The 12,301-nt window shown below is 39.5% G+C and overlaps 1 protein-coding gene and 1 long non-coding RNA gene across 2 annotated transcripts in view; both read left to right on the forward strand.

Annotated features, from left to right (window-relative positions):
• Nucleotides 1-12,301, forward strand: part of LOC309509977 — a 961,882-nt gene that overhangs the window by 509,283 nt on the left and 440,298 nt on the right. The window contains exon 2 of the long non-coding RNA XR_014210134.1: nt 11,558-11,853. This is a non-coding gene — a long non-coding RNA (uncharacterized lncRNA). The remainder of the gene's footprint in view (nt 1-11,557; nt 11,854-12,301) is intronic.
• Nucleotides 1-12,301, forward strand: part of LOC309509962 (uncharacterized protein) — a 51,945-nt gene that overhangs the window by 7,630 nt on the left and 32,014 nt on the right. The window lies entirely within an intron of this gene.

A 12,301-nucleotide genomic window follows, 5' to 3' on the forward strand; every position in this document is an offset into this window, starting at 1 on the left:
CAGCTCTTCCGGGGGGACACCGAGGCGTTCCCAGGCCAGCCGGGAGACATAGTCTCTCCAGCGTGTCCTAGGTCTTCCCCGGGGTCTCCTCCCGGTGGGACATGCCCGGAACACCTTCCCGGGAAGGCGTCCAGGAGGCATCCGGAAAAGATGCCCGAGCCACCTCAACTGACCCCTCTCGATGTGGAGGAGCAGCGGCTCTACTCTGAGCTCCTCCCGAGTGACCGAGCTTCTCACCCTATCTCTAAGGGATCGCCCAGCCACCCTGCGGAGAAAGCTCATTTCGGCCGCTTGTATCCGGGATCTTGTCCTTTCGGTCATGACCCACAGCTCATGACCATAGGTGAGAGTAGGAACGTAGATTGACTGGTAAATCGAGAGCTTCGCCTTGCGGCTCAGCTCCTTCTTTACCACGACAGACCGGTACAGGGACCGCATTACTGCAGAAGCTGCACCGATCCGCCTGTCAATCTCCCGTTCCATCCTTCCCTCACTCGTGAACAAGACCCCAAGATACTTGAACTCCTCCACTTGAGGCAGGAGCTCTCCACCAACCTGAAGCGAGCAAGCCACCCTTTTCCGACTGAGAACCATGGCCTCGGTCTTGGAGGTGCTGATTTTCATCCCAGCCGCTTCACACTCGGCTGCAAACCGTCCCAGTGCATGCTGGAGGTCCTGGTCTGATGAGGCCAACACGACAACATCATCCGCAAAGAGCAGAGATGAAATCGTGTGGTCCCCAAACCCGACCCCCTCCGGCCCCTGGCTGCGCCTAGAAATTCTGTCCATAAAAATTATGAACAGAACCGGCGACAAAGGGCAGCCCTGCCGGAGTCCAACACGCACCGGGAACAAGTCTGACTTACTGCTGGCAATACGAACCAAGCTCCTGCTCCGGTCGTACAGGGACCGGATAGCCCTTAGCAAAGGGCCCCGGACCCCATACTCCCGGAGCACCCTCCACAGGCCGCCGCGAGGGACACAGTCGAATGCCTTCTCCAAATCCACAAAGCACATGTAGATTGGTTGGGCAAACTCCCATGAGCCCTCCAGCACCCTGTAGAGGGTATAGAGCTGGTCCAGTGTTCCACGACCGGGACGAAAACCACACTGTTCCTCCTGAATCCGAGGTTCTACTATCGGCCGGATTCTCCTCTCCAGTACCCTGGCATAGACTTTCCCAGGGAGGCTGAGAAGTCTAACTCCATATTTAACATAATAGACAGGGTCAATTTTCACAAAATCAGAACCCCGAAGGCATTTTGTGATTATTTATATTGTACAACATTTCTAGGGGTATTAAGGGGTGCTGAATCCAAATCTGCTGTATATGAAGCTCAAAAATGTCCCAAAATGCCTCAAAATTGAGAAATTCAAAATGGCCGCCACCACCAGGCTTAAATCTATTTTTCAGTATATCTTTTTGACTAAACAAGGTTCAAACATGAAATAAATGTGCTTTTGTAAGTTTTCCTACATGGGCAATTCAATGCCATATTCAGATTTGAGATGTAATGTGAAGAAACTGCTTAGATATTGCAAAAATAGTTGTTTTTAACTATGAACTATTATTAACTAATTAATAATTAAGTTATTATTATTAATATTATCAGGCTACTTTTACTTAGTTTGTATTTTGTTTTGAGGTCAAATGTGCTGTAATGCACTCCCCCACCTTTGCCCTCCCCAATATCACCCCACCCCTCCCCGAGCTTAGCCTAAGCTTTCTCACACTTCTCAGAACGGCTGATCGGAAACATAAGACAGCTAACAGGTAAAGTCATGTCCAGTGTATATTTTCATAATGTGACATGTTTTCATAAACATCCCAAGGGGATCAATAACGTTTCTATCTATCTATCTATCTATCTATCTATCTATCTATCTATCTATCTATGTAGTTTAAATAATTGCAGTATATATTTTAGCATTTTTGATCACTAAAAGAAGCCTATTAGTGCGATTAGCTAGATGACATCAAAGTCAGTAAACTTAACACACTTGCTTTTACACTGACTGATTGGAGGAAAAACTTTACATTTATTTCATTTAAAGGTGCTCTAAGTGATGTTTGGGTGACGTCACTTCTTGTTGACGCTTAAAGTATAGGCCTTATTCGCAAACACCGGAAGTAGCTAACCGCGGCCATATTGTTGACATGACATCTGTCCTGCCCATAGCCGCACGCAGATTTGAGTTGAGGGGAGCAGTAGCCTAATGGCTTCATCTCTTCGGTATCAAGAGAAGATAAGCTTGATTGGTGTGGACCCATATCAAATAGACCCAATAGTCTTAAGTAAAGAAAGATCCGTCCTTATTGCCAGCCGTAACTTATGCTGCCAACTCTCACGCATTCACCGTGAGACACACGCAATTGACACTTTTCACACGCTCTCACGCCCCACATACATTTTCTCACGCACAGAAAAATCGCGAAGCAAAGAGGACACGGAGACCGACAGACTAGACAGGGCAGGTTACTTATGATAATAAAAAAATCTCAGCTCTCAGATTCTGTCACTTTCACCGGCACATGAACCGATCATCTCTAGCTAGTAAATAAACACGAATGAACAATGTTGAAAGATACAGTACAGCTTACCGAAATGTAGCCTATATTCCTCATACATAATATCGACCAATCAATCAAACAAAGGGGTCAATAAAACAGTTGGAGAACAATTATGTCACATAACATTTACCTCAGGAAAGCCATTTGATGACCATAATATAGGCTATAGCACGTTAGTTGGCTAGAAAAAAAGATCTATAGAGAGTATTTAGCTAAGTATGTGTACTATATTACATATTTATTATATTTTTACTTATACACAAATCCGCCGCGATCTCTATGGGCGCCGCCATCTTGCCTGCCGCCATTACTGCGTGCCTGCGAAGTGACGGCGGTGTGACACTTGCCGGTGCCCTCTAATGACATTTCAATGAAAGCGGATCCTGGGGCTTAAATATTGTGATTGTCAAAACATTTTAGTAACTAAACTGAATTGTATTAGGTTTAGTGACAACATGTTGCAATGTTTATAATATATGGTACAATTTCTGGTAAGCTACGTTTTTTTATTATTGCTTGAAACAAATTTCAGGATTTCAATTCAGTTCAATTCTTGTGATTTGATTTAATATTGACTAATTTGGATAAATATTAGGTACACAAGATGGGCGTTAATTTAAAAAAAAAACACTGATTGATCGATATTATGTATGATGAATATACATTTCGGTAAGTTGTACTGCTACTTTTAACATTGTTCATTCGTGTTTATTTACTATTAAGTTGGTTCACGTACTGCTAGGGATCCGTCACGTCACATTTACAAACACCAAAACGGTATTTATTGTTTGAATTTAGTAATAAAATTGACAGAATCTGAGAGCTGAGCTTTTTTATATCATAACTAATCTGCTGTCTAAAGACACAGAAAGTCTGTCGGTCTCCGTGTCCTTTCTGCCTCGCGATTTTTCTGTGCGTGAGAAAATGGATGTGTGGCATGACAGCGTGTGAAAAGCTGAAAAGTTGCGTGTGTCTCACGGTGAAGGCGTGAGAGTTGGCAGCTTACAGGTATTCAAGATTATTTTATTAATCATCTGGCATGCGAGCTTCAGAACCTAAACTACAGGGCACTGATTGAAGGTCAGAATTATATGAGCTCCGGATGGATTGGCCAGATACTGCATACCTTCGAAGATGAGCTCATCACATTAAAAGGTGTCGTGAGGTTTTCACAGGCAGTGAACTCGTACCATAATGTGTCAGTACAATACACAGAGAAAACTGCAAAGTTCTCGAATTCATTTTGTGACTGCATGGTCGATCGAGGGAAGTGTTGTAGCCATACAGCAGGGCTACTGTACAAAATTAAAGATGAATAGATAAAAATAACATTTATTCGTAAATCTGTACATTTGTACAGCTACATCTGCTACAGCCGCCTACGGGACCAACGCTACTTCCTTAGCAGCAAGGCACGCAGTAATGGCGGCGCTGCTTTACTTCCGTGTTTCGCCGGATTTGTGTATATCATTAAATAAAGTTGTTATTATAATTTTAAAAAACGCATTATATCTCTCTCTGTATGTTTACAGCATTAGGTGAGTTGTTTTTTTCTTGAGAAAAATTAAAGGTATAGCGGAGGATCTTTCCAAATTTTAGATAAGACCCGCCCTCTCCACTTTTTGAAAAGTTTGATTGATTCACCAGAATGATTGACAATTAGGAGGACCAATAGTTTAGACTACCCACCAGGAAGTAAAACATCCTCCGCTATACCTTTAACGCCTATCTTGTGTAGCCTACCTAATATTTATCCAAATGAGTCAATATTAAATCAAATCACAATAATTGAATTGAATTGAAATAATTTAAAAAAGCGTAACGTTAGCTTACCAGAAATTGTACCATGTAAACTTTGCAACATGTTGTCACTAAACCTAAAAAAATTCAGTTTAGTTACTAAAATGTTTTGACAATCACTATACACTTATTGTCATGCAATATTTTTTTTTACATCCCCCCCAATCCCCCCTAACATGTGGTAAAATGATGGGAACAGACTTTGCTGTGGGGAGTTAGCTGAAAGTTTAGCCTATATTTATCCTAGCTAGCCACAAGTCTCTCCTGCGCTGGCTCAACTCCTCTGTTTCCTTCCCTTCACGTTTTCTGACAGTCAGTATCGCATAAAAACTAACTCCGGGGTTCTTATTGCTGTTGTTAGAACAGCCGTGTATTACATAACACACCATCGCGCTGTTTAAAAAAAATATATACAGCGATAATGCCATGGATAATACCGACGCTGCCTCGCTTGTTAATTGACAGATTGACAGTTGCCGTGGTTTCTATGTCAACAACATGGCCGCCGCGAACATTGATGACGTAGATCGAATAAGAACTATTGTCAAACAAAACGGAGACTAGCTAGACCCTCCCTCCTCCTCATCCGCACACTAACTCCCCAAACCCCACCCCAAATCCTTCTTGTCGGTTATTGGCTGGAACAGTTTGTTATTTTTCATGGTGCGGGTGAGCCCAGTTTGTTTGTTTTTTGCCGTTTGTGGAGAAATTTCATTTCTTGTATGAGATGTAGTTTTTCTTTCTGATCTTGTTGGCAAAAGATACACTGCTTCCAATCTATTGGAGGTATTTTGCTCCGTAGAGTAACATTTTGCAGAGTTGGGGTGGATGCAGATGAACTTCGTTTGGTATCTATTGGTAACTTGGGCCACGGAGGTATTGTAGGTGGGCCGTGGGAGGCCTTTCAATAGAAAAAAATTGAAAAAAATCATGAAGGATAACTAAAAGGGATTGAATGGTTCAAGTAGAACAATACCCAACGAGATTTACATTTAAATAAATTAAAGGTGCTCTAAGCGATGTCACGCGTTTTTTAGGCCAAAACATTTTTTGTCACATACAGCAAACATCTCCTCACTATCCGTAGCTACCTGTCCCCTGAACACACTGTAAAAAAACGTGGTCTCTGCAGACACCACAGGCTCCACAAACAGCAACAAAAACAAACTGGGCTAACCCACACCACGAAACATAACAAACTGTTCCAGCCAATAACTGACAAGAAGAATTTGGGGTGGGGTTTGGGGAGTTAGTGTGCGGATGAGGGAGGTTCTAGCTAGCCTCCGTTTTGTTTGACAATACTTTAAGCGTCAACAAGAAGTGACGTCACCCAAACATCACTTAGAGCACCTTTAAATGAAATAAATGTAACGTTTTTCCTCCAATCAGTCAGTGTAAAAGCAAGTGTGTTAAGTTTACTGACTTTGATGTCATCTAGCTAATCGCACTGATAGGCTTCTTTTAGTGATCAAAAATGCTAAAATATATACTGCAATTATTTAAACTACATAGATAGATAGATATATAGATAGAAACGTTATTGATCCCCTTGGGATGTTTATGAAAACATGTCACATTATGAAAATATACACTGGACATGACTTTACCTGTTAGCTGTCTTATGTTTCCGATCAGCCGTTCTGAGAAGTGTGAGAAAGCTTAGGCTAAGCTCGGGGAGGGGTGGGGTGATATTGGGGAGGGCAAAGGTGGGGGAGTGCATTACAGCACATTTGACACATTTGACCTCAAAACAAAATACAAACTAAGTAAAAGTAGCCTGATAATATTAATAATAATAACTTAATTATTAATTAGTTAATAATAGTTCATAGTTAAAAACAACTATTTTTGCAATATCTAAGCAGTTTCTTCACATTACATCTCAAATCTGAATATGGCATTGAATTGCCCATGTAGGAAAACTTACAAAAGCACATTTATTTCATGTTTGAACCTTGTTTAGTCAAAAAGATATACTGAAAAATAGATTTAAGCCTGGTGGTGGCGGCCATTTTGAATTTCTCAATTTTGAGGCATTTTGGGACATTTTTGAGCTTCATATACAGCAGATTTGGATTCAGCACCCCTTAATACCCCTAGAAATGTTGTACAATATAAATAATCACAAAATGCCTCCAGCACTTTAAATAAGCACATTTTCAGAAATTCTGCCTAGTCTATAATATTCAGTTGATCTATATCTCTTGCTGATTGACACAATGTTGTGTCATCTGCATACATTGCCATGGTTGCATGTTTAATTACAAGTGGAAAATCATTTGTGAAAACAGAAAATAAAAGGGGTCCTAAACAACTGCCTTGGGGCACCCCACAACTCATTTCTTCCACCTCAGAGTAGCTACCATTAAAGTAAACTGTGTACTCACGTTTTCTAAGATCGCTTTCAATCCATCTAACAGCAGTTGGTTCAAATCCATAACAAACTAACTTTTTTAATAAAATATTATGGTCTAGAACATCAAAGGCTGCGCTTAGATCTAAAAATACTGTGCCCACTAAATTCTTATTATCAATTTCCTGTAGCCAATAGTCAGTTAACTGAGTGAGTGCTGTTGTTGTGGAATGACCCATTTTATAAGCATGCTGATACATTGTGTTTAACCCATTTACTTCCAAATACTCTTGTATTTGATCATACACAACTTTTTCCATCTCTTTGCTTACTGCCGGTAATAAACTTATTGGTCTGCTATTCTGACCTGAAAACTGTTCTTTATTATTTTTTATTAAAGGTAACATTTTTGCTTTTTTCCATTGTGAGGGAAAAACACCTGCTGTTAAACTCAGATTAATAATATGAGAAATGGGCAAAGCAATGACATCTACCACCATCTTCAACAATTTAACATCTAAGTGATCTATTCCACAGGGTTTATCTTCACTTGCTTGTAATATTTTCTTCACATTGTCCTCTGTTACAGTGTTAAATTTAAATGTGCAATCTTTTGTTTTCATTATCCTATTTGATATGAGATCATATGAGATATTTTCATCTTGTCCCAAATCCATGGCTTGTCTAATTTTTTGTATTTTATGCTTAAAAAAATGGCTCAAATAATTAGCAATCTCTTTTGGTCTAGTAAGACAAATCCCATCAGCCTCTAATGATGTTGTATTACATTTTGTTTTCCTTCCCAGTAATTCATTAAGTGTTTTCCATACCTTTGCACTGTCCATTCCAGCATCTCTTAATTTATTTAGATAATATATTTGTTTTTTACGTTTGTTCATTTTAGTCACCTGATTTCTAAATTTACGATACTTATTCCACTGAACCACGTCATTCTGTTTAATAGCTTCTGCTTTAGCTTGATTCCTGTGCCTCATATATTCTTTGAGCTCTTGATCCAGCCATGGAGTTGAAACATTTCTTACAGTTTGTTTCCTTAAAGGAGCGTGTTTGTCTATTACTCTGGTTATCAAGTTATCAAAAATGGCCACAGCTCTAGTAGGATTCTGCTGCTGTGTAACCTCCAACCAATCTACACTCCTCATTTCTTCTACGAAATCATTCTCTTTAAACTTTTTATATGTCCTTTTATGAATAAAATTTTGACCGGATTTAGATACTTTTGTAATTCTTTTCACAGCTATTAAATTATGGTCACTACAACCGACTGGAATAGAGACTGCCTCCGAACATAAATCTTTCACATTTGTAAAAATTAAACCAATAAGAGTTGCTGAATATGTGCCATCGGCTTTCAAATTTACTCGTGTATAATCCTTAACTATTTGAGACAGATTACAAGTATTAGCTAAAGAAAGTAATTTACCCTTTGATGTACAATTCATAGACTTCCAATCTATATTAAAAGCTCCTAAGAAATAGATTTCATCTCCCATTTCACATGCTTTATCCAACAATTCACATATTTGATCCAAATACATTACAGTAGCATTTGGTGGTCTATAACAGCATCCGATAAGAATAGGCTTGACAAGGTAATTGTAGCTGTACCCATATTACTTCAACTCCTGGTATATTAAGATCTCCTCTAACTTTGACTGGAATATTATTTTTAACATAACAAGCTACTCCTCCTCCATACAAATTTCTGTCCTGCCTATATAAATTATAGCCATCTATATTCAATACAGTACTATTAATAGTTGAGTCTAAATGTGTTTCTGAAATGGCTAATATGTCGAAATTATAATTCTGTAATATTTCTGAGATATCATTTATTTTATTCCTTAAACTACAGATATTCAAATGAGCTATTTCAAACATCCCTTTTTGTACCAAAAAATATTTTTCAACCATCTAACACATGTTTGTCCATCAATACTCATGCCTGTAGTATTACATTGAGCTCTCATTAATGCAAATATAACATCCAACCACTCACACATCACACACATACACACACACACACACAAATATCTTCTGCATTGTAATGAAATAAACAAAATACATCAGTAGAGCAACGCTTGCTCATGACAAATTATTCATTTTCCTAAACTAAATCTTAGCAATGTGGTCTTAAATTCAAGAACAAAAACTTTTAATATCAAGCTTAACCAAAATTTGAAATTCATTTTCTATTTACCTTGCCCACATCATAATTAGCTTAACAGAAAAATCACTCTTAAATTCAGTGTTTAACTTATAGTCCATTTTATCTGTTATCATATGACCTTATAGTTTATCCGATCTAATCCCTAACATTCAATCCAGTATCGATTATGGTCTTTACATACACTTCTGCTGCACTGCGTTCTGTGAACTTCTTAGTCTCTCCTTTAAATGTTATTATCAGCGTCGCTGGATGAATTATGCCATGTCTCACCCCTGCGTCCTTCAATTTACTCCTTATTTCATGAAATCCACCAAGCCTTTGTGTGCAGAAAGATATGTCTTTCGCGAGGTTATTTAGTTTATCCACCACCACGTTCAACTCCTCTCGCATTATATTACGTATGAGGGCTGGAAGCTCCAGCACGTTACACTCCTCACCCGCCATGTTACTTGCTCCCACTTGCTGAGACGCTTCTTCACCTTGTTTCGGCTGTACTTTAGACTTCTTAGGAGACATAACACAGCATAGAGTCTTTATTGGTGGCAAATGTAGGGGTGGTGGTGGCGCAATGGATAAGACACATGCCTTTGGTGTGAGAGACCCGGGTTCGAATCCACTGTGAGACACCAATGTGTCCCTGAGCAAGACACTTAACCCCTAGTTGCTCCAGAGGCGTGCGACCTCTGACATATATATAGCAATTGTAAGTCGCTTTGGATAAAAAAGCGTCAGCTAAATGAATAAATGTAAATGTAAATGTGGTCACTCTTGCCGTAAGTTAAGCACCACACTGCACGATATTTAGACTAATTGTCAGAGCTCAGTGTCCTCACCGTCTACTCAACTCCGCGCATGCGTAGTTGAAGTGCGAAATACATTTCAATACCATGAAATGCGAAATACCTCTAGTTTTGTTTTCTTCCAATTGCGCTCCATTTTTCTGGCTGCTCTTTTAAGGGCCTGAGTGTGCTCGTTGTACCACGGCGTTATTTTCTTTAATCTTCTTTAGGCGCAACGGAGCAACTGTGCTGGAAAAGAGAGAGTTTAAAGTTTCTGTCGCATTATCAAGTTCTTCTAGGCTATCTGGGATGCTGAGATGATGAAACTGATCAGGAAGATCATTAATAAAGCAATCTTTAGTGGCAGAAGTGATAGGTCTAACATATTTGTAACACGGAGTCGATTTTGCAGCCTTGGCTAAATGAAGTTTACACAAGACTAGATAATGATCTGAGATGTCATCGCTCTGCTGCAGAATTTCAACAGCATCAACATTGATTCCATGTGATAATATTAGATCTAGAGTATGATCACGACAATGAGTGGGTCCTGACACGTGTTGTCTAAGTCCAATAGAGTTAAGAATGTCTTTAAATGCCAATCCCAATGCATCTTTTTCGTTATCTACATGTATGTTAAAATCACCAACAATTATTACTTTATCAAAGAATTTGCTGATTATCTATCAGAGTTAGTATTGGCTGCAGATAAAGTCTTTATGGTGCCCTGGTGGCCTGTATACAGTAGCCAGCACAAATGTTAAACATGATTTATCATTTACACTAGATAGTGTTACAATTAGCAACAACACTTCAAAAGAATTATATTTAAAACAAGACTTCTCAGAAATTCTGAAGATATTACTATAAATTACAGCAACACCTTTCAGACGAGGTTCATGTTTATAACAGTAATCTTGTGGGGTGGACTCATTTAAAGTAATATAATTGTCTGGTTTTAGCCAGGTTTCTGTCAAACACAGCCTTTACAGCACATCAAATCTGTATCTCCCCCATGTTAAAATTACCAACTTTACAGCAGAAAAAAACATGTTTACAGCCTGGTTCTCTATGTGGCTTTGGTCTATACAGCTAATTTTGCCCTTCATAACAACTGTGAGGGGGGTGAATTTTTTTTTTAACTCATCCGTTTAGTTGATTATTCATAGTTCTGCATAATTAAGGGTGTGGCCACTTGAGTGACAGGTGGATTGCCGCTGATGTGAATGCTAGCCGTTTGTCTGCTGTTACTAGCAGTCACTTCACCTCAGCAAATTTTAGCTGCTGAACTTGCCATCTCTGCAGTGTTTTGTGCTTTTTTTCGGGATTATTTCATACAAATTATGTGCATACACATACGCAATGACAATTACGCCTACTGTAGATATAAAGTTACAACTACGATTAGAGTGGTTTGCATAAAATGCACCGTGAACATTCACATGTTTGCCCTGTGATAGGCTACAATTTATCTCCACAAATACTATTTTCTCAATTCTGTGCATATATTTTTACTCGATCAATATTATCATAACATATTTACATTTTTAACTGTAGGTACCACAAACAATTTAATATAGGTAAGTTTGTGTATATTTTACACGTAGTACAATACTGTATGTGCTGCTTATAAACACCAGACAGATAATGATTTATGAAACAGATCTTTACCCATCTCACTTGCACAAAATAAATGCAGTAATAGAAAGCATATAAACACACAGGTGAAATACACTGAAAATTATATGCATTTAAAAATTTGGTCGGGTTGAAGTCATCCCTCCGGATCTTCTGTATCCACTCAGCCCGTACCGCAGCGTCAACGGGGAATGCATGAAAGCTGACTTCTCTGTTGTAACCAGGGGGGCAGGGTTTCATATTATTTTGAAGTTTCCCTGGGCGCCGCCATTGGCTAGCGGACCATCACCTTCTGTTAGCATCCCATTGACTCCCATTCATTTTGGCGTCACTTTGACAGCGAATAACTTTACATCTGAGGCGTTTAAAGACTCCATTTGTCCATTATTTATTTCTAAAGAAACACGAAAATGTATAAAAGGCTCCATTACCTTGTATCTTGCGTTATGGCCCCGTAGAAGCAGTTTTTGTAAAAATAGGCTAACGATTGCGTCATAACCACACGACTCTCTGTCGCACAGTAGAGAGATTACCGTATGGACAGGAGGAGAAGCTCGCAGGCAATCCGGGGGACGTGGAGGCAAAATGACAAAGTAATTAATCAGAATACTTGGCAAAAGTTTCTCCTGCTTCTAGCTCATGGACACCTCCTACTCACACTCTCCGTCTCTGCAAGTTTCGGAAGGGAATGATTCAGATTTCTCTCGGCACAGCTACTAGTAGATAGACGGGTTGCTCACGTCACATCTACGTCGTCAAGCTCAGTTTGAGTCTGCGCAGTACGCTCAGCCATCAGGAAGTGAGTGCTTCTAATTGACTTCACTTGTCTCCGTTGAATCCAATGGGGTCGCTGTGTCCAGTTTATATACTGTCTATGGTTGTAACGTGACGAAATGGTACATAACAGCACACAACGATGAAGTGCTGAGGCTGTCACCCTCTGAAAGGCAAGTCACCTCTCTTGAATC

Source organism: Leuciscus leuciscus (assembly GCF_965113295.1).
Source record: "Leuciscus leuciscus genome assembly, chromosome: 11".
In the NCBI taxonomy this organism is placed as follows: Eukaryota; Metazoa; Chordata; class Actinopteri; order Cypriniformes; family Leuciscidae; genus Leuciscus; species Leuciscus leuciscus.